The sequence below is a fragment of the Phyllobates terribilis genome, unplaced genomic scaffold (genome assembly GCF_046119375.1).
Source record: "Phyllobates terribilis strain yellow unplaced genomic scaffold, ASM4611937v1 Scaffold_463__1_contigs__length_1437734, whole genome shotgun sequence".
Lineage (NCBI taxonomy): Eukaryota > Metazoa > Chordata > Amphibia > Anura > Dendrobatidae > Phyllobates > Phyllobates terribilis.
Genome location: NW_027363223.1, coordinates 795,873 through 818,323, shown reverse-complemented (window position 1 = coordinate 818,323; position 22,451 = coordinate 795,873). Strand labels below are relative to the sequence as shown.

At 43.7% G+C, this 22,451-nt stretch overlaps 1 long non-coding RNA gene across 4 annotated transcripts in view; it reads left to right on the top strand.

Moving 5' to 3' along the window:
- Positions 1-22,451, top strand: part of LOC141229233 (uncharacterized) — a 189,018-nt gene that overhangs the window by 9,447 nt on the left and 157,120 nt on the right. For 2 of the 4 annotated variants that reach the window (XR_012295959.1, XR_012295958.1), the window contains exons 2-4: positions 6,234-6,381; positions 9,047-9,127; positions 11,074-11,145. The exons of 1 other annotated variant lie outside the window; for it this stretch is intronic. This is a non-coding gene — a long non-coding RNA (uncharacterized lncRNA). The remainder of the gene's footprint in view (positions 1-6,233; positions 6,382-9,046; positions 9,128-11,073; positions 11,146-22,451) is intronic. One more of the 4 variants, XR_012295960.1, reaches the window with a different exon arrangement.

Below are 22,451 nucleotides of genomic sequence, written 5' to 3'. Positions count from 1 at the left end.
GTCTTAAGTCACGAAGTCCACCATAGCTAGATGGAATAGGGAGGCCATTTCTCTAGCATATACATCTAGCGACGAGGAAGTGCCAGAAGGGCTGAAGGCTCATTCCACCCGGGCTGTGGCGACCTCCTGGGCTGAGAAGACAGGTGTCTCGACAGAAGACATATGTAGGGCTGCTACCTGGTCCTGTCCCTCTACATTCCATAGACACTATATATGTTAGCTATGGGTATATCGGCTGACCTCACCTCTAGGAGAAGTGTTCCAGGCTGTGGTCCTTCAATAGATTACTTCATCTCTGTAATTCTCTCGTGGTGCTGCCATGGTCGACCGATAAAATCGTAAGTTACTTACCGGTAATGGGATTTTTCGGAGACCATGACAGCACCCTTACATTCCCTCCCTTCACGTTTGTGGGAGCACTCCCCTTTTATTAATTATCATCTCACACTCAATAGGTGTCGTGTGGTATGGCAATTTTGTGATGGTTTGCTGTGTTCATTAACCTGGCGGTCCTCTCAATGCTCTGTAATCCAAACTGAGGCGGGAGAGAGGTGACGCCCTTTTAAGCCTGTAGGTTTCCTCTCCTTGGTGGGCGGATCCCCTCTCTCGTGGTGCTGTCATGGTCTCTGAAAAATCGTCGTTACCGGTAAGTAACGACTATTCATTTGATGGAGCAATCAAAAAGTTCTTCCCCAAAATGGTAAGTATTAAAAACGGGTCTTAGAAAATTGAAACACAAGCCAAACAATTTGTTTGCAAAGTTTAGAATTTTTTGAAAGCAGTAAAATGTTTTTGTTTTTTTCTTCTGCACCATTTCACTTTATTTAGAATTCATTGCCCTTGTTTTCTATATCTTGCACAGTAAAGTGAATGGTGTCTTTCAAAAATGCTGTAATTTTGTCCCACAAAATACCTCTCAACCCTGCTGTATTGAGTAGTGTCTGTGTTATTCAGCAAGTAAGAAAAAGATCTTCAGCTCACCTGGCCCAGCCTGCCAGTCCTCCTTTCCATGATCTCGGTGCTTGGAATTAGTCCATCCCCATCTGGGAGAAAAATCCTCAGTGAAAGTAAAAAATAGTTTTCCAGCACACGATGTAGAAAAATTAGAAAAAGCCTTTATTTAATCCATCGTTAAAAAATACAATTCCAACAGAGATAAAAGCATGTGTAAGCTTCCGCGTTTCGGATCATATTTGACCCTTAGTCATAGCATAAAGTACTGAATAAATGTTGCACTTTTCAAGGAAAACAGTCAAGGGAGCTGCCAAGGGTAACACCCACCAAAATCAGCTGTGATATTAGCTCACTAATTCAAGGCTAGCAGTGATCTAAACACTAGTATAACCCTATACTACATCCATCCTCTACAAACATATTACAATGTGAACTGTCACTTAGTAATGCACTAATTATTTGATCACTTTTTACCCAAGTTTTTTATATATATGAATTCATTGAATAAACAATTGATGCACTATTTAAATATATATGTAACAATAAGAGCTTCTAATGATATCATTACCTATTTTCTAAAAATTATTGTTCTAACATTTGATTTCAAGGGCATACTTTTCCCCCCAAAAAATAAAAAAAAATCTCTATTTTAAAACCATATGAGAATGGCTGGAAATTATTACAAAATGTAATTAGCATGTTTTGTTTTGTATACTATTGATTATAGAGTCCCCTAGATTGATCACAAAAATAAAAAAAAAATAAAAAATGTATTTAATAAATTCCTCAATTTGTCCCAACTTTTTTAATATAGATACATCAATTCATGTCTTAGATTTAGTCCTGCTGGGTATCTGGTATTTAGTTTTAGAATCTATCGAGCTTCAGTCATCTGGAGTAATTTAACCCTATCTCCACCTCGCCGGGGAGCAGAAACAAATTCCAAAGCACTTATGTAGCACCCTGAGGATTCGGCTGCTACAGGGGTATTGCACCTCAAACCAGAGGTGTGATATTCCACTCCCGGGTAAGGATGGAGTGTGGACCTGAGCTCGGTAGGCTGCATGCACTACACACATCCCATTTCCGAGGAGCAGACCGACGGTACTCCCACTTAGAAATGTGCAGGTACGACCGAGTCTGTTCCTGGCTGGAGTGGGAGGGGGGTGGTACATCCCAAGTAGTGTAGGGGCAGATAGGGGGAGCAGCCTGGGTAAAGATAGGAGCTCATTGGGTGCTGGTCGCCTGAGCTCACACATAGAGGGTGTATATAAGGTGGGCACCATCAAAGAACAGGGTCAGTCTGTCAGAGTAAGAAGCAGAGGTCCAGATGAGCCTGCAGAGAGAGAGTGGAGCAGAGAAGAAAGACCCAGGGGAGACAAAGAAAGGAACTCTGAGAACCCAAAGTCCATCAGCGGGTGAAGAGTTGGCATTAGGGTACCGGAACCCAAGCTGGTGGGGGCAAAAACACACCCTAGCCAGAGACCGGAGGCCGTGGGCAGCGTCTGCCACGGCCACCCACCACATCCACCCCGAAGGCATACCACGTGGAGGGTCAGGGAACCCAAGGCCAAGGGTCTCCCAACAGAAGGCCCGAGGGAGCTGGACCTGGGTGGATCAATAGTGGGGACGGCCAGAGAAAGGACAGAAGGAGAGCTCAGGGTCACGCTCCGGACTCGCTTGGGGGTTGGCTGGATCCAGGACCTGGTGGACGCAGCACGGCTCGGGAGGTCACTTGAAGCTGGAGTGACCGGAACATCAGCAGTGAGTAAATACCCTAAACTGCACAACCCGACTGTCTTCCTTTAACATCTATGCTGCACCACCACAACCCCCATCCTCTGCACCTGACCCCCTGAGGCTATACCCCACCCGTTGGGGGTTATACCACCAAAAGCTGCACCTACACCATCAGCCTCAGCGGACCCTGCTGCAGCGGCGGCCATAGTGACCGCAATACAACGGGTGGCGTAGTCGACAATAAAGAACTTAATAACATCAGTAGGACTGCCACATACAACTGAGTTTGACACCCTGGGCACGGACCGGGTCACAGCCACTCGGAAGACTACAACTCCCATCTGATCCGGCTCCGGATATTCCCCCTAAAGAATATGGCCCAGGGGGTGCGTCACTTACTCGCAGGCTACTTAAATCCCCCTTGTGTTCATACAAAAAATGTTTGGAAGCCCCCGAAAGACTGCGGGTAGTGACATTGTTAATGTCATAAATGTGCTCCGACAGTCTTTTTCTTACACTGCGGCTTGTAGATCCCACATATTGTTTTCCGCATATCGTGCAAAAAATGATATAAACCCAGTGGTCAGTAGCACAGTTCATGAAAGTCTTAAGATTAAATACTTGACCCTCATTACTTATGACAGACTTGTTATTATTTATCATGAATTTGCATAAACCACATGACTTCTACCCGCATCTAAATGAGCCCTTAGTGGACTCATTTAAAAAATGGTTGTAAATTTGTTCCAAAAAAATCCCTGACAATAGGAAATGTAATCTCCCTGAGTGAACTCAGAGAAAATACAGGCAAAATAGGTCGTACATGGTGGTCCACTAAGGGCTCATTTAGATGCGGGCAGAAGTCATGTGGTTTATGCAAATTCATGATAAATAATAACAAGTCTGTCATAAGTAATGAGGGTCAAGTATTTAATCTTAAGACTTTCATGAACTGTGCTACTGACCACTGGGTTTATATCATTTTTTGCACGATATGCGGAAAACAATATGTGGGATCTACAAGCCGCAGTGTAAGAAAAAGACTGTCGGAGCACATTTATGACATTAACAATGTCACTACCCGCAGTCTTTCGGAGGCTTCCAAACATTTTTTGAATGAACACAAGGGGGATTTAAGTAGCCTGCGAGTAAGTGCTTTGGAATTTGTTTCTGCTCCACGGCGAGGTGGAGATAGGGTTAAATTACTCCAGATGACTGAAGCTCGATAGATTCTAAAACTAAATACCAGATACCCAGCAGGACTAAATCTAAGACATGAATTGATGTATCTATATTAAAAAAGTTGGGACAAATTGAGGAATTTATTAAATACATTTTTTATTTTTTTTTATTTTTTGTGATCAATCTAGGGGACTCTATAATCAATAGTATACAAAACAAAGCATGCTAATTACGTTTTGTAATAATTTCCAGCCATTCTCATATGGTTTTAAAATAGAGATATTATTTTATTTTTTGGGGGGAAAAGTATGCCCTTGAAATCAAATGTTAGAACAATAATTTTTAGAAAATAGGTAATGATATCATTAGAAGCTCTTATTGTTACATATATATTTAAATAGTGCATCAATTGTTTATTCAATGAATTCATATATATAAAAAACTTGGGTAAAAAGTGATCAAATAATTAGTGCATTACTAAGTGACAGTTCACATTGTAATATGTTTGTAGAGGATGGATGTAGTATAGGGTTATACTAGTGTTTAGATCACTGCTAGCCTTGAATTAGTGAGCTAATATCACAGCTGATTTTGGTGGGTGTTACCCTTGGCAGCTTCCCTTGACTGTTTTCCTTGAAAAGTGCAACATTTATTCAGTGCTTTATGCTATGACTAAGGGTCAAATATGATCCGAAACGCGTAAGCTTACACATGCTTTTATCTCTGTTGGAATTGTATTTTTTAACGATGGATTAAATAAAGGCTTTTTCTAATTTTTCTACATCGTGTGCTGGAAAACTATTTTTTACTTTCACTGTCTGTGTTATTCACTATGTAATATGTTGTTGTTTTTTATGGTATACTAATGTATATTGACTAGTGATGATCGAGCGTGTTCTATTAACCTCTTCGGCGAGCACGCTGTCTAACAGCCGTGGCACTTGCAGGCACGGCGACCTTAAAAGAAATTTCGAGCATGCCAAAATATTCAGCGAGCACCCGAACGTGCTCGCCGAAGGGGTTGATAGAACACTCTCGATCATCACTAATAGTTACCAGATGCCTCTAAGGATTCGTTTTTGGCCTCTGTTTTACTGATGCTTGAAGTGAAAATTTTTGTAGCGCTAATGATTAATTAATATACCCCTCCCTCCTATTCCCATTCATGACCATGCAGGATTTGGAAAGCTAAATCCATAGACACCTCTATATCTTTTATCTGTTGCTGCATTTGAGTGCTCTGGGTGTAACGGAGCACTTACCGAGCCTCAGCCTTCCAAGGTTGCTTCCCTGCCCAGCACCAGCCTCTTTATCTTGATTGATAGCTCACTGTCTGATTTTCCTTGCCTGGTGCCTGACGTTCCAAAAAACTGTGAGCTATCATTGACACCTGAGGCTAAGTTCCCACCATGAGCTTTCGTGAGTTTTTGATGTTACAGATTTAAAGCAAAAAAAAAAAACAAGTAACCTATTTTACTTAATAGGTGCAGGAATGCTGTAGAAAATCTGCAACATCGAAAACTCACCAAAAGCAATGGGAACGTAGCCTAAAGAGACTGATGCTTGATGTGGGAGATAATCTCAGGAGACAGAGACTTAACTCCTTATTTGCATGTGAACCAAAATGCTATTTACTTAGAAGTGCAGCAACAGATAGAAGATATAAAAGTGTCCATTGGTTTAGATTTACATTTCAAAGGCCTGCATGCCCACATCTGAGGTTTAGAAGATTTCCTTTTAAAATTAGTGTGTTGCTTTGAACTGGAGCTATTGCTCAATCAGTAGCGCCACACTTAGTCACAAGGTAGCCCTAGCCTAATGGAGCACCATAGACACTAGCACTGGGAACTTTCCCTCCGTACACGCAGAACATAAACAAAAAAAAAGCAATTTGGCACATTACTTAATTATTTATGTAGATTTATAGAATGAAATGTTGGATCTCGTACGAGCTCTATCCTTGTTTTTCACAGAGCTCATATCTATTATAGTGTAGGGCTGTTCACATATTTCTGCGGGCCGCGTATTTTTCACCGAAACACGTTGACCTGTCGGATTTTGATCCAAATCAAAGTTTAGAACTTCTCGGATGCAAAACAAAGCTGATGAAAATCGGTCTTTTTTTTTTTTTTTTTACCTACAAGAGAAATCACTGTGGTCTGAATGAGGCCTTACTCTATTGTTTATTTTTTTAAGCAGCGTTCATTCCAGGCTGCTGTACACATGAAGAGGGTTTACACACCTAAAATACATATATAAAACACAGAAACAAGCTACCATTGACAGACTATTATGGAGGGGGACACTGCCACCACGAGCTAACAGTGTGGATTCTGGTGTCTCGCTCCTTCCCTCAGGGTGTATTCCAAAAGCCGCCTCCAATAAGCAAGTTCTGGCCAAGCTGCAGGTGGAGAGGGAGCCGGGATTACGGTGAAGGCCCAGACTGCGTCTCTGCTTTACACTTACCAGGGAAAGAAGTATCTCCTGAACCTGATCCACACTCCGGTGAGTGTGACGTTTCTTCTTGATTTGTTTCTCTGTGGTCTTGTTGCGGATGTTCAGATACTGAATGAGTTATACAAAATGCAGCAGCTGCTCTAATAATAATAATAATAATAATAATTAATTTACAGGGTGGGTCATTTATATGGATACACCTAAATTAAATGGGAATGGTTGGTGATATCATCTTCCTGTTTGTGGCACATTAGTATATGGGAGGGGGAAAACTTTTCCAGATGGGTGGTGACCATGGTGGCCATTTTGAAGTCAGCCATTTTGGATCCAACTTTATTTTGTTCAATGGGAAGAGGGTCATGTGACACATCAAACTTATTGAGAATTTCATAAGAAAAACAATGGTGTGCTTGGTTTTAAGGTAACTTTATTCTTTCATGAGTTTTCTACAAGTTTATGACCACTTATAAAATGTGTTCAAAGTGCTGCCCATTGTGTTGGATTGTCCATGCAGCCCTCTTCTCCCACTCTTGACACACTGATAGCAACATCGCAGAAGAAATGCTAGCACAGGCTTCCAGTATCCGTTGTTTCAGGTTGATATCACCAACCATTCCCATTTAATTTAGGTGTATCCTATAAATAGCCCACCCTGTAGATCAGGGGTCTCAAACTCGGCTAACTATATGGGCCACACATAGAAAAAATGTGAATTTGAAGGGCCGCATTCTTTGCAGGATGATATGACATTTTTAATGATACCATATTGTTTTTTCTATACACCTTTTGATTATTTTTTGACCATTGTTTTTTTTTTTTTTTATTTTATTCTTTTAAATGGCATTCATTTTATGGCCTATGGTACAGTTTTATAGTTTTTACAAGTTTACAGTTTTTACAATTTGTATTTACTTTTTGTGCCCCCTAATTGGCCACATACAGTGATTTTTTTTTTTTGCTCACAATTAGCACCATATAGTAATTCTAACCAATTTCTTATAGTAATGTCCCCAGTCTTGGTCCTCATCTTGTAGTAATGTGCCCATCCTGGTCCTCATCTTGTAGTAATGTCCCCCATCCTGGTCCTCATCTTGTAGCAATGTCCCCCATCCTGGTCCTCATCTTGTAGCAATGTCCCCCATCCTGGTCCTCATCTTGTAGTAATGTGCCCATGCTGGTCCTCATCTTGTAGTAATGTGCCCATGCTGGTCCTCATCTTGTAGTAATATGCCCATCCTGGTCCTCATCTTGTAGTAATGTGCCCATCCTGGTCCTCATCTTGTAGTAATGTGCCCATCTTGGTCCTCATCTTGTAGTAATGTGCCCATCCTGGTCCTCATCTTGTAGTAATGTGCCCATCCTGGTCCTCATCTTGTAGTAATGTGCCCATCCTGGTCCTCATTTTGTAGTAATGTCCCCCATCCTGGTCCTCATCTTGTAGTAATGTCCCCCATCCTGGTCCTCATCTTGTAGTAATGTCCCCCATCCTGGTCCTCATCTTGTAGTAATGTCCCCCATCCTGGTCCTCATCTTGTAGCAATGTGCCCATCCTGGTCCTCATCTTGTAGTAATGTCCCCCATCCTGGTCCTCATCTTGTAGTAATGTGCCCATCCTGGTCCTCATCTTGTAGTAATGTGCCCATCCTGGTCCTCATCTTGTAGTAATGTGCCCATCCTGGTCCTCATCTTGTAGTAATGTGCCCATCTTGGTCCTCATCTTGTAGTAATATGCCCATCCTGGTGCTCATCTTGTAGTAAGTGTCCATGCTGGTCCCTAACTTGTAGAACATTCAACTGAAAAGAATCACTGACTTAAGCGGCCCTCAGGACCAGGCCGCAATCATTACGGGGGCTCCGGTGCCTGGGGGCCGCACTAAGCAGCCTCAGGGGCTGCATGCGGCCCTCGGGCCGCGTGTTTGAGACCCCTGCTGTAGATATAACACTGTTTTTTTTTTATTTTTTTTGTTTTTTTATAGACGCCCATAAGAGCTATCCAATATTTTAACATTGAAAGAGTTTGCTCTCAGATTACAACTTATCACTTATCCACAGAACAGATTGCTTGCTAATTGCTGGGGGACCCATCTCTGGGACTCCCAATCACAGGAAATCAGGTGCACGAGCCATATTACGCCCATGGATTGGCAGATGAGCGTGTGCACTGCTGCTCCACTCAAAGGCTAATGGGCTGCCGAAGATGGCCGAATTCACAGCTCAGCTATCTCCATCTGTCCCGTAGACAATGGCACCACTCCATTAAAAAAGGGGATGTGAGACATCAGTTCTTCTGATCATTGGAGGTCCCGGTTGTCACACCCGTACAGAATAGCCATAAAGTTGGGATCTTGGCACAGCCTATTTAAGAATGCTATAGAAAAAAAAAACCCAGCTCACCCACAGCGGCTCTCGGCGTGCTGAAGCCCGGAGATCGTGTGGCCTCACGTGTGTAAATCACAGGAAAAAGAAAAGGAACTCCAGCTCCATAAAATCCATCTTCATTATTTCATCTTTAAAAGTCCATTAATCCACAAGGTTCAAGTGAAAAACTTATGCAACATAGCAACATGTTTCACACGCTCAGCATTCTTTGTCCATCTACATACGAAATGACTCTCCTCACATTTAAATATGGTTATTTAAGAATGCGCCTTGTATCCATCAATCCATATTTGTCCAACATGTTTTCCCTTTTAAAGTTTTTGTACTTTTGTAGGGTCATGTTGATTTTAGCTATGAAGTTTCAAGGTCCCTTTCTGCATGCCAAGGTGTATTATTGGTGGTCGACGCAAATGAGGTACTTTTTCTTAGTGACGTTGTATATAATTATAATGCATATGCTACCTGTAAGGTAGATATAATTTATGATATACTGTTACTTCTTTATTGTTCCAGATTTATTGTACACTTGCATCTATACTCTTATTAGATTCTGATTATATAGAGACAGAGACTCTGATTCCAGCCATGTCTCAATAACTGGCTGCTTGTTTTAGTTTTATCACTCAAGGACTAGTAAACCTGCTACCATGTAGTCCTCCACATTCATGAGCTCTATATATAACCCCACCCGCACCACTGATTGACAGCTTTCTGTGTGCCCTGTGCATAGGCAGAATATCTGCAGCTAATAAAGGGATTTTATCAACACTGCATCAAGCAGCTCAGTAAGTGACACATCGCTGGAATCCAGGTACCACGGGTTTACCGTAACTAGAGGGGCCAGAAGTCTGCGGCGTCTGAGCTCCTGCACTGATTAGAAGCACTTCACTATCATATTAAACCGTGAAGGTTTCTGCTAGCAGTGCAAAGGTTAATCTGTTCAGTTGAGAGCTGCTAGAGCTTTCCAGCTGTTCAGTGTTGGCCTCTCCCCTCTCCTATATATGCTCGCCTCTGGCATTCTGGAATTCCCAGTGTTAGATTTATGCTGCCTAGTTCTGGAGTCTGAGGTGTTGGTTTTTTGAAGAGGCGTTTGTGTGTTAACCGCCGTCTTTGCCAGAGACATAAGGAGACACTCCAATTTCCAGGGGGCCTGGGGTCAAGGGCACCTAGGTTTGAGTTAACTGAGGAACCCATGCTGTTGGGTGTGGCATCTTGTTCTGTTGGTCCAACTGTAGTTCGGCAGAAAGTGTGTGCGTGCATGCGTGCGTGCGTGCGCAGATATCATTGTGTGATGTCTGTTTATATGTATTTTTGTGTTTCAAATGTGTTTATGCGTGTATGTATATGTTTGTGTGTGTGCGTGACTGCATACATGTGGCCTCCTGCTGACTATAGTTGGCACCGTGCGGCCTCCTGCTGTCTCTGGGGGGGGCGCCGTGCGGCCCCCTGCTGTGTATAGATGGCGCCGTGCGGCCCTCTGCTGTGTATAGAGGGCGCCGTGCGGCCCCCTGCTGAGTATAGTTGGTGCCGTGCGGCCTCCTGCTGTCTCTTGGGGGGGCGACGTGCGGCCCCCTGCTGTGTATAGATGGCGCAATACGGCCCCCTGCTGTGTATAGATGGCGCCGTGCGGCCCTCTGCTGTGTATAGAGGGCGCCGTGCGGCCCCCTGCTGAGTATAGTTGGTGCCGTGCGGCCTCCTGCTGTCTCTTGGGGGGACGACGTGCGGCCCCCTGCTGTGTATAGATGGCGCAATACGGCCCCCTGCTGTGTATAGATGGCGCCGCGCGGCCCCCTGCTGTGTATAGATGGCGCCGTGCGGCCCCCTGCTGTGTATAGATGGCGCCGTGCGGCCCCCTGCTGTGTATAGATGGCGCAGTGCGGCCCCCTGCTGTGTATAGATGGCGCCGTGCGGCCCCCTGCTGTGTATAGATGGCGCCGTGCGGCCCCCTGCTGTGTATAGATGGCGCAGTGCGGCCCCCTGCTGTGTATAGATGGCGCCGTGCGGCCCCCTGCTGTGTATAGATGGCTACGTGCGGCCTCCTGCTGAGTATAGATGGGGCCATGCGGCCTCCTGCTGTCTCTGGGGGGGGTGCCGTGCGGTATCTATACTCAGCAGGAGGCCACACGTAGCCATCTATACACATATACTCAGCAGGAGGCCGCACGTAGCCATCTATACGGTGCCATCTATACACAGCGGGAGGCCGCACGTAGCCATCTATACACAGTGGGAGGCCGCACGTAGCCATCTATACACAGCGGGAGTCTCAGTGCTTTGCAAGAGCAGTCAATAAATTCTGCTTGACTAATTCTGAGCACCATAAAGTCTGGTTCGCTTCTAACCTGCTGTCTTCATTTTCAGCTTGCTGAATTCTAACTCATTTACTGTCATTCGAGACGATGCCTTTGCTGGTCTCTTTCACCTTGAATACCTGTAAGTGCTCCACTTAATGTCATATTTTTGATTCTGTTCTTCTTCATCTTTTGGCATGTGCAATTGTATGAGCAAGTATTCATATGAATTTATGACCTACTTAAACCTTGGAGGACCTTAAATTTTATTCAACCAAATTTTTTTCCAGTTTAAAACTATGGGACATATATGTGCCTTGGTCCTCAAAGGGTTTTTAAAGGGGCTGCAAACATAAATACGAAAAAAATAATTCAATTAGTGCTTTTTGTGTTCATTTAATTTTTATTTGAAGTCCATTTTTTTACATACCTTGAAATTAAGCCCTACCCCATGGAATGAAGCCCTACCTACATGACATCTGAGAGCTACATGGATGCCGCTTGTGAGGTGCCTGTCCGTCACTACTATTCAGTTTTAGGGTCCACTCACTAAGCCATATATTCTCTCATACAAGAGAATAGGGCCAATTATGCTAATGACACTCGGCTCAAACTCTGTCAGAGTTTCAACTGAGTGTGATCTGATTCTCTCGCAGCACAGATATGGAGAAGATGGAGAACTTAATTTCTCCATCTTCTCCATAGTCTCTGTGAGTGTTCATCGGACTGCACTTGGATGACATCCGAGTGCAGTCCAATGTTTTACGTGCACCCATAGACTTGTATGGGTGCACATGGTCCGAATATCGAATGAGATTATTTTCTCATGCCAATAATCGCAGATCTGCACTGTCCCATAGTATAACATAGGGCCGAATCCTATCCGATAAAACATCACATAGCATTCGGCCGTGTTATACGACAGTGTGAGCGAGCCCTTAGAGTCCAGGAATATTTACATGCAGATGATGATATTACTCTCCAAGTGTATATTTTTTTAGGCGAGTTCATAGTAAATGCTTTGCCTTTTTTGACATGTGATCAACTAAAGAACAAGAAAGATTTAGGACCTCCCCTATAGAGAAACGGAAACTAGTTTGGAGGACTTGCATGTCCTTTTTTATTTATTATGAGAAAATCATAAAAGATCCCGTTTTTTAACCATGCTGTGACTTTCTGCTGAGGGAGAGGGAGAGAGCTGCCCTATTCAGAGTCTGTAATAAGACCTGCTGACAAAAGTGTTGAAGATACAGTCAAATGTAAATTAACCGGTTCCCGACCGCCCACTGTAGATAAACGTCGGCGCTTGCTGGGCTCTGTGCAGCGCCGACGTTTAAAAACGGTGGGTGGTCTCGCAGCGCTCAGGACCCCCCAGGGTCCTGCAAGCGCTGCGATTCCGGTGCAGAGCGTTAGCTCTGACAGGGAACATCATCGGGACCTGATTGGATCAGGTCCCAGTGATGTTAACCCTTTGCTATGTTCTATATGCCGCGATCTATAGTGATCGCGGCATATAGAAGATAGAAGGAGGAGAGGGGGTCGTCTTACTTACCTCTCCGACGACCCCTGATACCTTCCAGGACCTGGCGTTGCTATGGCAGCTGGAGGTCACATGACCGCCTCCAGCTCTGCCATATATGGTGTCCTGCCTGGCTCAGCCTGCAGCTGAAGCCAGGCAGGAGACTGACTGTGACACAGTCAGCGAAGATCTCATTTAATGTAATATATGTCTATTACATTACATGAGATCAGTGATCAGAAAAATAAAAATTAATGTCCCATACAGGGACTAAGTAAAAATGTAAAAAAAAAGTTTTTAAACTATTAAAAAAAAATCACAAAATAAATAAATAAAATATTAAACCAATAAATCCGTATATTTTTACAAAACCAAAAAAAGTACACATATTTGGTATCGCCGCGTCCAAAACAACCCGAGCTATAAAAGTGTCACACTAATTAACTCCTTCTGTGCACACCGTAATAAAAATAAATAAAAAACGGAGCAAAAAAATATGCTTTTTCATCATATTGCCAAACAAAAAGTGGAAAAAAATGCGATCAAAAAACAAAATAGAAATAAAAATGGTACCGCTGAAAACTTCATCTTGTTCTGCAAAAAAAAAGCCGCCACTCAGCTCCATCAGCCAAAAAGTAAAAAAGTTATAGCGCTCAGAATAAAGCAATGCAAAAAAATTTTTTTTCCTATAAAATTGTTTTATTGTGTAAAAGCGCCAAAACATAAAAAAAAAATACAGTAAGTGTAGTATCGCTGTAAACGTACTGATCCGAAGAATAACGCTGCCTGATCACTTTACCACACGCAGAATGGCATAAAAAAAACCTCAAAAAATCATTCCTGAATTGTTTGTTTTTGTTAATTTTACCTCCCAAAAAACGGAATAGAAAGCGATCAAAAAATGTCACGTACCAATAAAAATGTCAACTTGTCCCGCAAAAAACAAGCTGTCACATGACTCTGTCGGCCGAAATATGGAAAAATTATAGCTCTCAAAATATGGTGATGCAAAAACTAGATTTTGCAAAAAAAAGCGTCTTTTAGTGTGTGACAGCTGTCAGTCATAAAAACCCGATATAAATCTGGTATCTCTGTAATCGCACCGACCTGAAGAATAAAGTAATCTAATCAGTTATATCACACTAGGAACGGCGTAAAAAATAAATAAAACAAATTCTTCACCTGCTACTGATTTGTTTATTATGTCTCCCAAAGATCGCAGTAAGGCTCTGCTCACATTTATCCTGTGCTCTGCGCTGAGCGCTTACACCAGAGTTTCCGTATAAATCTCTGAAATACGTGATTCAGCCGGAACCCATGACGGAAGATTCCCTGTAATGAGGCAGATATAGGATAGGCCACTGTGGACGCCGTCTGGCCTGTGATCCCACGGTGTCATTTGTTTTAGGCGTGCATAAAAGTGCGGTTGGCCACAGTTTTGTGCACTTCTGAAAAAAAGGACACCGCTAAACAGAGGCCAGACGGAGTCCAGAGTAACTCTGCTGCCTCATTACAGTGAATGGATCCGGCAGGGGTTTCATCTGAATTACATCACTTGGAAATTTAGATGGAAACCCCGATGTAAGTGCTCAGCCTAGAGCGCCGGATAAATGTTACGTAAAATGTTCCCAATAAAAGCTTCAACTCAGTCCTCAAAAAAAGCTAATCCCCACTCAGGTCCATCATCTGTTAAAAATATAAGGGACTTCCAAGTTACTGGTAGCAGAAAGGCTCTGGAAAAGCGAAATGGCCCTTGCCCCCCCAAAAGAAATTCAGAAAATTTTGTGCTCCCAAATCCAAATGCCTATTCTACAATAATTTGTTCTCCAATTGTCAAATAGCACTCCTCCCCCCCAGATCTCGCCGTATGGCTGAGCGGTACGATACAGCCACATATGGGGTATTGACACTTTTAGAAGAAATTGTGTGACACATTTCGGCACCATTTTTACCCGTTGCCCTGTGTGAAAATGTAAAATCTGAGAGTAAAACATTTTTTTGTGGTAAAAATATAATTATGCTTTTTTCACTGCCCAATGGTATAAATTTAAAAATTAAAAAATACTCACTACTTCCCTAGATGAATTTCTTGAGAGGTGTAGTTTACAAAAAGGGGTCACTTGTGGGGGTTTCTGCTGTTTCGGCATGTCAGCGACTCTTCAAATGTGACATGGTGTCTGCTGCCTATCCCAGCCAACATAGCGCTCCTTTCTCTTCCGAACCCTGCCGTACACCAAAGCAGTGGTTTTCCCCCACATATGGGGTATCAGCGTGTTCAGGAGAAATTGCACAACAAATTTCATGGTGCAATTTTTCCAGTTACCCTTATGATAATACAAAATTAAGGGATGAAAAACGTTTTTGTGGGAAAAATGTAAACATTTTATTTTTACAGCTCAATATTATAAACTTCTATGAAGCACCTTGGGGTTCAAGGTGCTCACCACACATCTAGATAAGTTCCCTAAGGGGTATAGTTTCCAAAATGGTGTCACTTGTGGGGGGTTTCCACTATTTAGGCACATCAGGGGCTCTCCAAACGCAATATGGCGTCTGCTAATTATTCAGACAAATTTTACATTCAAAAAGTCTAATGGCGCTCCTTCCCTTCCGAACCCTGCAGTGCGCCCAAACAGTGGTTTTCCCTCACATATGGGGTATCAGCACGCTCAAGAGAAATTGCACAAAAAAATTTTGGGTCCATTTTTTCCTGTTACCCCTGTGAAAATAAAAAAAATTGGGTCTAAAAGTAACACTTTTGTGAAAAAAGTTAAATGTTAATTTTTTTCTTCCACATTCCAAAAATTCCTGTGAAGCACCTGAAGGGTTAATAAAGTTCTTGAATGTGGTTTTGAGCACCTTGAGGGGTGCAGTTTTTAGAATGGTGTCACTTTTGGGTATTTTCTGTCATAAAGACCCCTCAAAGTGACTTCAAATATGATGTGGTCCCTAAAAAAAATGTTTTTGTAAATTTTGTTGGAAAAATGAGAAATCGATGGTCAACTTTTAACCCTTATAGCTCCCTAACAAAAAAAATTTTGGTTCCAAAATTGTGCTGATGTAAAGTAGACATGTGGGAAATGTTATTTATTAACTATTTTGTGTGACATATCTCTCTGATTTAAGGGCATGAAAATTCAAAGTTTGAAAATTGCAAAATTTTCGCCAAATTTCCGATTTTTTCACCAATAAACGCAAGTTATATCAAAGAAATTTTACAACTGTCATGAAGAACAATATGTCACGAAAAAACAATCTCAGAATCAGGGGAATACGTTGAAGCGTTCCAGAGTAATTAATTCATAAAGTGACAGTGGTCAGAATTGAAAAAATTGGCCCGGTCACGAAGGCAAAAACAGGCTCTGGTGCGAAGTGGTTAACAATGAAAAAAAGTTAATTTCACAAATGGCTTGTATTTTTTTAATGCAAACTTTTTTTTGTGTTTACTGCTCCTTTAAAGGGAATCTGTCATCAGGTTTTTGCCACCTAATCTGAGAGCAGCATAATGTAGGGTTAGAGGCACTGATTCCAGTAATGTGTCACTTACTGGGCTGCTTCGTGTTGTTTTGATAAAATCATTGATTTGTCAGAAGGTAATTATCACTAGATGACTAGTAAGTTCTGTAGGACCCCACCCCCATCACTGATCAGTAGATTTCTGTGTACACTGAGCATGGGCAGAAAGCTGCCAATCAGTGGTGTGGGTGGGGCTATACAGAGCGCAGCATTCAGAGAGCTGCTAGATCTGCAGCAGATAAAATGGTGATTTTCTCAAAATGACAACAAGCAGCTGAAAAAGTGACACATCGCTGGAAACAGGGCATCTGCCCCTATATTGTGCTGCTCTGATGGGGCAGCACAATTAATATTGTGCCAAATTAATTTCCCGTGAACTATCACATGATCTATCACAGGGGATCATGTGACATGTCACGTGATAAATCAGGTGTGTGTGTGTGGGGGGGGCCCGCGACTTCTAAACTGCCCAGGGCCCTTGCTACTCTTAATCCACCCCTGGTCATGAGTCTCGGTTGGCAGGTCATCCAGGAATTTCTGAGACTAAGAGACTTATAAGTCGCAGTTTTTGGTGGCCTGGATGGCAGAAGGAAGTCATCAAGTGGGTGCGTCAATGTACTGTGTGTGCCAGGTCAAAGGCTTCACATACCCCTGCTGCGGGGTTGCTTTGCCCTCTGGAGTTTCCTAGTGCGCCTTGGATGCATCTCACAATGGATTTTATTACTGATCTTCCTGTGTCCGAAGGTTTCACTGTCATCTGGGTGGTCGTGGACCGTTTTAGTAAGACGTGTCATTTGGTTCCATTCATTAAGTTGCCCTGCGCCAAGACACTCGCTAAGGCGTTTGTTAAGGAGATTGTCAAGCTCCATGGCGTTCCCACGGATATTGTTTCTGATAGAGGACCTCAGTTTGTGGCTCGCTTTTGGCGTGCTTTTTGTGACAGGTTGGGAGTCCATTTGTCATTTTCGTCTGGGTATCATCCTGAGTCTAATGGACAGACTGAAAGAAAGAACCAGGATATTGAAGAGTTTTTGCGTTGTTTTGTGGCAGACAATCAAGAGGTGTGGTCTGAGTTTCTGCCTCTCGCAGAATTTGCTCTTAACAACCATACATCCTCCTCTGCTGGGTGTTCTCCTTTTTTTGTTGTACTGGGAGACATCCATCTTTTGGTTTGTTCTCCAAATTGGGGTCGGCGGTGCCGGAGGAGGAGAATTTTTCTGGTGATTTGGAGAGAGTTTGGACTAATGTACGTTGCAACCTTCAAGAGGCTAACAAGAAGTCCAAAAAGTATTTTGACAGAAAACGTAAGGAGGTTTTGTTTACTGTGGGTGACATGGTTTGGTTGTCCTCAAAGAACCTGCGGATGAGGATTCCCTCTAAAAAATTGGGTCCTAAGTTTGTGGGGCCATTTAAGGTGCTTCAGGTGGTTAACCCGTCTGCTGTTAGGTTGGATGTCCCTACTTCCTGGAAGATTAATCCTGTGTTTCATGTTTCCTTGTTGAAAAAGGTTGATGTACACTACCGTTCAAAAGTTTGGGGTCAATTAGAAATTTCATTATTTTTGAAAGAAAAGAACATTTTTGTTCAATGAAGCTAACATTAAATGAATCAGAAATACACTCTATACATTGTTAATGTGGTAAATGACTATTCTAGCTGCAAACGTCTTGTTTTTATTGCAATATCTACATAGGTGTATAGAGGCCCATTTCCAACAACCACCACTCCAGTGTGTTAATGGTACATTGTGTTTGCTAACTGTGTAAGAAGGCTAATGGATGTTTAGAAAACCCTAGAAAACCCTTGCACAAGTATGTTAGCCCAGCTGAAAACGGTTTGGCTGATTTGAGAAGCTATAAAATTGACCTTCCTTTGAGCTAGTTGAGAATCTGGAGCATTACATTTGTTTGTTCTATGAAACTCTCAAAATGGCCAGAAAAAGAGAACTTTCATGTGAAACTCGAGAGTCTATTCTTGTTCTTAGAAATGAAGGCTATTCCATGCGAGAAATTGCCAAGAAACTGAAGATTTCCTACAACAATGTGTACTACTCCCTTCAGAGGAGAGCACAAACAGGCTCTAACCAGAGTAGAAAAGAAGTGGGGGGGCCCCGCTGCACAACTGAGGAACAAGACAAGTACATTAGAGTCTCTAGTTTGAGAAATCGACGCCTCACAGCTCCTCAACTGGCAGGTTCATTAAATAGTAGACGCAAAACGCCAGTGTCATCGTCTACAGTGAAGAGGCGACTCCAGGATGCTGACCTTCAGGGCAAAGTGGCAAAGAAAAAGCCATATCTGAGACTGGCTAATAAAAGGAAAAGATTAATATGGGCAAAAGGACACAGACATTGGACAGAGGAAGATTGCAAAATAAGTTTTATGGACAGACAAATCAAAGTTTGAGGTGTTTAGATCACACAGAAGAACATTTGTGAGACGCAGAACAACTGAAAAGATGCTGGAAGAGTGCCTGACGCCATCTGTCAAACAGGGTGGAGGTAATGTGATGGTCTGGGGTGGCTTTGGTGCTGGTAAAGTGGGAGATTTATACAAGGTAAATGGGATTTTGAATAAGGAAGGCTACCACTCCATTTGGCAACGCCATGCCATACCCTGTGGACAGCGCTTGATTGGAGCTAATTTCATCCTACAACAGGACAATGACCCAAAGCACACCTCCAAATTATGCATGAACTATTTAGGGAAGAAGCAGGCAGCTGGTATTCTATCTGTAATGGAGTGGCCAGCACAGTCACCAGATCTCAACCCCATTGAGCTGTTGTGGGAGCAGCTTGACCATATGGTACGCAAAAAGTGCCCATCAAGCCAATCCAACTTGTGGGAGGGGCTTCAGGAAGCATGGGGTAAAATTTTTAAAGATTACCTCAGCAAATTAACAGAATGCCAAAGGTCTGCAATGCTGTAATTGCTGCAAAGGGAGCATTCATTGACGAAAGCAAAGTTTGAAGGAGAAAATTATTCTTTCTAATAAAAATCATTATTTCTAACCTTGTCAATGTCTGGACTATATTTTCTAATTATTTTGCAACTCATTTGATAAATAAAAGTATGAGTTTTCATGGAAAACACAAAATTGTCTGGGTGACCCCAAACTTTTGAACGGTAGTGTATCTGATAGGGATGCCACTGTCACAGTTCCTCCTGTGGTGGAAGACGGCGAATATGAAATTTCTCGTATCCTGAATTTGAGATGGCATAGAGGGAGATTGCAGTATCTCGTCGCATGGAAGGGTTTCGGTCCCGAGGATAACTCCTGGGTAAGGGCGGATGATGTCTCTGCCCCTAGACTTGTCAAAGCTTTCCACAGGAGGTTTCCGGATAGGCCTGGGCCTGGAGGATCTGGAGGATCCTCATAAAGAGGGGATACTGTTAGAACCCTCCTGTTTGTTTTCTTTTCCTTCCTGTGTTTTGCGGTCATGTGACCATTTGCCATTATATTCCAGCTCCGCCCTTTTGGCTGTGCTGGACTTCAGTTTTTGACTGCTTCTCTAGCCAGGTGCTTCTGTGCCTATCTGGCAGCTCACTTGGTCCTTCTGGGACCTTTAGTACCTTTTTGTCAGTTTGTATTTTTGTGTTCTGCAACTACTTCTCTGTTTAGGAGGTGTCCCATTTTTGTCCCAGTCCTTAGTTCTTTTAGGGAACCCTTCCTTAATGCTATAGGTCTCTGTTCAGACTAGCGGAGGACTAAGGTGGGTCTGTTTGCTAGGAACAGACAGCCCGCTACATAGTAGGGATTCAGCTTAGTCTTATTGTAGGGACAGCCTTCCCCATCTTTCCTTAGTTCATGTTGCAGGTCATGACAGCAGAAGTTCCCCGGTCCTCTCTTCACACTTGCCGTTGGGAGATCAGCAGCCCTAGCCTAGCGACTGGCGCAACCTGGCCGCGAATTGGCGCCGGATTTGAAACACGCAGGCCACCATCAGGAGATCAGCGGCGACGCAGCCGCGAGATGACAGGTGCTAGCCAGTCATCTCCTGGCTGCTCGCAGCAGAAGTACCACGACCGGCGGTCTCGCTCCGCGGTCCTCCCTTCACACTTACCGTCGGGAGATCAGCGGCCCTAGTAGCGGGGCTGTGTGCATGCTCATACTGTATAGGGGGATGTCTTCTGAATTAATTCAGAATTAAGTATGAATTAATTTCAGCCTATTGGCTCGGCCCTCCACAAGTCACGGTGTCTCATGTGGCCCCAGGAAAAATTAATTGCTCACACCTGATCTAACCCAATGTTTCTACCAGTGCCAATTAAAACTATGTTCACACGTTGCGATTTTGCTGTGTTTTTTAATGAAAATTTATGTAACATTATATGTTGCATTTTACAGTACCAGCAGAAAGCTACGAGATTTCTGAAATCTTATGCACACACACATAAGATTTTTTTTCCTGACTGCATTGGAAAACTGCTGCGTTTTTCAAAAAAAAGGCAGCATGTCACTTTTTTCTGAATTTTTGCAGCGTTTTTTCTCCTAAAAGAAAGCAATTAGTAAGTGCAAAAATGCAGCAAAAAAAAGCAAGTATCAGGTTTTGCAGCGTTTTTAGTGAAAAAAGCGGGTACAGCATTATGTGAAATACATTTATTTTTGTGATTTTCCCAAGTTTAAATCATGATGTCTTGATGTCCTAACATGAGCATTGCAATTAGGATTAGTACAGCTTAATTAAATTAGTGATATGTGAAAGGAATCATTGGCTCACCAAGGTGTTAAATTGAACAATACCTGAGCAACTCAAGGGCTTACCAAAGGGTGAAAGTAAACAGTGTCCTACAATCTCAATGCTTTGCCAATGTCTAAAGGAAAATATTTCCAACCAATTCACCTCCCTCCGGCTGTTACATTTGTAATTGTGTATTTTTTCATGAACTCATATGAGCTTTTTTTGTTCACAAAAGCTAGTTTAACATCCCTGGCAGCGTGCTGGCATGGCTTACCATCTCCCACCATGCAAGACCGCCAACTTACCTACCAGTCCAGGCTGCACACTATGCTCGTCTACCTGCTGTGTGCATGTCTCTTGTCTGCTGGCTTAGGGCGGCGGCGCTGGCACTTCCTGATTCTTAAAGTTACAGTGTGCGCAGTCCTAATGCGTCCCCAGCCTCTGTTTCCGCCACCCTGGGGGCTGAGTAACCAGGCCTGTTACCTGTATCTGTGACTTCTAGTCTATTACCGCCACACTGGGGGCTGAATGCCCAGGCTCGTTCCTGTATCTATTTCCTGTGTCAGTTCCTGTCTGAACTGTGTCCTAGCCAGTTACCTGTTTGTCTCTGTCCCTTTTCCTGCAGTGTCTGAACCAGCACCTAACTCCTACTCATCTCTGTACTTCTGTGTTTGAGTTTTGTGTCCACTCAATACTTCATAGCAAGTACCTTGTGTGTATCTGGTTCTGCTTGTCCTGTTTCCCTACCTCCTGTGTTCTAAGAGAATGTCGCGCCCAGGGGATGGGGAGGACCTGGCGCCCAGGCCTTGTTGAGGCCTGACCTTGGGGGATGTTGCAGTGGTCGGCTCCCGGGCCCGTACCCTGGGCCTCTCTTTAAAAGCGGGTTGATGGATAATTATATGAGTTCGTGACGCCACCTTTGGTATCTGGTGAGGATCACCAGCGCTGCAGCAGTCCGCTGAGGCCGGTGATAAGACAGCTTGTTGGTATAGCTCCCCACAGGTGGAGCTGGGCCTTTGGGCAGCATATGGAGAGGGGGAATGCAGGACAGAAGAGACCCAGCAGGGACTACTGAAAGACAGGCAGCCACACACAGTTCTCTTCTGTACCTTTTACTGATGGAACTTCAGGCACATCCCGGAGCACTGCAGGGTGAAGGGTGCATTTCAGGATTCTCCCCAGGGAGCGGGTATAGGGCCTCCTGATTCTTGCCTCTTCGTAATAAGTTCCTGACCTGCCTGAAGCTAGGCCTAACTTTGTCTCCGTCCTGCACCGGCTGACTTTGTGGTAGGGCCTTCTCTTGGAGTGCACGCTCCCAGCTTACGGGGCCTATGGGTCTCCTGGCTCTGTTACGTATCAGCTCTCTGGTGATCCTGGGACCTGTAGTTCTCCAGGGATTCCAGTTATGTCCTACTGGGTCATAGAGATCCCGGTAAGCTCGGACCCGGTGTCCGGTATATGCTTCGGGGTGAGCTGGTTAAGCTCCTCTGCCCCCACTGCTACTCACTTTCCACTCGCCTTCGGCCATGCTCGGGCCCTCATTAGGCTACTCACACTCACGGCAGCTTGCCGCGCTTCACCGCTCTTACGGCGTCGGCATGCCTTGGGCTCTAACCTGAGCTCCTTGAGTCTGGACTGGGCTTCAGGACCGCTGGAGGCCTAACTTGCCTCACACAGCAACCTGCGTGCTTCTTCTCACACACAGCTCTTCACTCACTGTGCACTTCAGACT